Below are 3036 nucleotides of genomic sequence, written 5' to 3'. Positions count from 1 at the left end.
GCCAATGTTTTCTCTTAACAAACTATCATTATGGGTTCTATAGTTTTCAACTTTATCAAAGCATATTTATGAGCATAAGTGTGTGTGTACCACGGGAATGACGGGACTTGCTTGGCTGCTTCCACTTGCAGCACTTGTTGAAGTTTCATTCCCGTTCACAAATGCCATCCAGCAAAGTTCAGTGGCAACATCAGCTCACTCATTTGATTTATCTAGTCGGGATCAGATGAGTCCTCCGATTGAGCAAGCATAACCTTGCTATCGACTTTTGTGTTTCCTTTACCAATTCTTGGAACACCCCGACTTGATTTGCTGCTCTGCCTAACCCCTTTTTCCTTGGCTCTAGAACCATTTCCCTTTCCTTCATCAGACACATCCACAATCTTCACTTCTCCCGGCAGGTTTTTCTTGGATTTGTGCATTCTCTTGCAAAGTGCCCCATTTCGTTACAGTTGTAACAGCGAAGCTTGTCTTTTTCAAACCCAATGTTGTTGCTATTTGCATCCCAGAAGCTGTTCTTTCTACATTTCTTCATGAAGGTTGTGGCCCTGTTAACTTTCATGGCCATTTGATACTTGATGTTCATCTTCTCAAGGCATTGTTCATTAATTTATGATAGGTCCCATTGATTGAAGGATGGAGGCAGCAACTTTCCTTTCAACAACTCTTCATGACTGGCAATAAAGGCATGGAACAGTGAAACATGGGAATCATCAATTTGCATGGTGGGGTGACTTGAACTGCCTGAGTTGCTACTGAAAGATTGGTTAATGCCATGAGCCTTTAGAGCTAGATTCACAGCATAGTTTACCAATTCCTGAACTAAGTTAGATGTTGACGATCTTGATGCACCAACAGATGATATGAAAGCTTTGTTCTGATCAGCTTGAACTATAGAGTAAACTAGTTTATCCCATCAACTGCATGAACGGTGGGATGCGACTGATTCAGAAAAGCTGATCCAACACCTAAACCTGTAGAAACACCTGCATGATTTAGAGAACTGACATGGTTATTCATTCGGAGCTTAGCATCCATCTCCAATGATCTGATGGTGGAGGTTAACTGCATAAGAGTTGTGTTCAGATTTATGATTCTTTTAACGGTATTTACACTACTGTTCCATGTGTAGGTAATGAGTTCAACAACTTCTTATTTATTTCAGACTTATCCAAAGGTTACCAGAACTTCTCATTCTGGTGTTCAGGGCTTCGAATCTGTTATGGAGTGATGAAACTGTTTCCCCATAAACATGCTTGAACATATTGAATTCACACTTCAGCATCTCTTTTTGGCTTTCTATCATGTCCAAGTTTCCATCAAATTTCTCCACCAAGTAGTCCCAAAGTGCCTTTGCAGTAGCACATCTCTTATGCTTTTAGTGATTTCAGTGGAGAGACACATACTGAGATAGCCATATGCCTTTTCATCTATAACCAATAGTTTCTTGTCAACATCAGAGAGACTATCATGATGAACATCAACTGGACCATCAAAATTATTGTTACATGTCTATGAGGTCCATTTTCTATCAACCTTATCATTACATGGTCACTTGCTCTTATGAAGTTCTTGAACCTCCATTTCCAGTGCCCAAAGTTGCTTTCAAAATTCAGCAGTAGTCAAAGCTTTTCAAGTATCATGAAGCTCTTTAACAATTCTGGATCGTAAAACATCTTCACAAACTGATTAGAAAACACCAAGTCAAACACAGTTTTGAAATAGCAGAAATCTTAGAAAAATTCTTAGTACAGGGAATCATAGTCATACATGAACAGTAATGCGAATGCAACTAGTTCAAAGGATGCGAATGCGATTGGGATACCAAATGCGATGCGATTGTGGATTCTAGATGCGATGCGATGCGATTGTGAAATAAAATGTGATTGCGATTTACACACAAATGCGAATGCGATTCAGTCTACAATGCGATTGCGATTTAGTATCTGGAAAAACACAATCGTGTAACACGTTGTTTTGTATGGATCTTCAAGAAAACACACTTTTTGCCAGTTTTGCAGCTTTAAACAGTCCGAATAAACCCATAGTTCACTTAAACACACTTGTCAAACACGAAAACAAGACCAAAATCTAAGGTTGTGACCCAAGAACCTCTACTAGTATAACCGAAAGCTTTGATACTAATTGTAGGTCCTCAAAACGGGATCTCACAGCGTATTCTTGAATCAATATCAGTTATTGGTAGCGAAAATCACCAAAAAACTTAACCAAAATCTCGGATCTTTTGTTGTGTTTAAGTTATTTCCTTTTATGGAAACTTAAGAAGATAAGGTCGAGAGAGAGAGAGAGAGAGAGAGAGAGAGAGAGTCGGTGAGAGTGGATATTTGATAAAAGGTTGTTTGTGTATGAGAAACTTGCACTATTTATAATGCAAGTCTCATGCACCATCTTTTATATTCATCGGCCCAATGGGCTTGTTTACAAGATGCCTCGGCCCAAACATACGTAAATAAGAAAAACGAAAAGTGTAAGGCCAAAAAATGTGACTTACGATATCAAAAAAACAAAACCAGTTAAATATATAATGGTCAAGCAAACAAAGTGGGCGAGAAATCTAGATACAAGACGAGAGCTTCGGTGCACATATTTAACTTCAACGGGAAGGAGATCTTCTAGATTATGTGTCTTTAGCTATAAATAGGACCTTGTTGTTTTATTTATTTGTGTGTTTTGTACAGTGATTTCACCCACCCAAGAGGGGCCCACCTTGGGTGGATCAGTTCAATTAATGTTATGAATTTTTTATTGTTACTGATTCGGAGTCGTTCAATGTTATATTTGTTCGATCATTTGCTTATACCGCACCCGTCTAGATCGTTTATCAAGAACAAAACCCTTTTGTTTTTTGGATCCGGCGTTTTAGGACCTACACTTGGTATCAGAGTGGGTCGAATCAATTGATTCAACTTTGTTCTTGATATTCGGGTTCTATTTCCGCGATTACCCGAAACCGAGACGTTAATTTCTTGAATTTTTGAAAATCCGTTTTTGGAAATAAAAATTTGATGTTTGGAA

Source organism: Bidens hawaiensis, unplaced genomic scaffold, assembly GCF_021521415.1.
Source record: "Bidens hawaiensis isolate Kalapana, Puna unplaced genomic scaffold, B.hawaiensis_p1.1 tig00084986_1, whole genome shotgun sequence".
NCBI lineage: Eukaryota > Viridiplantae > Streptophyta > Magnoliopsida > Asterales > Asteraceae > Bidens > Bidens hawaiensis.
This window is presented reverse-complemented; position numbering follows the sequence as displayed.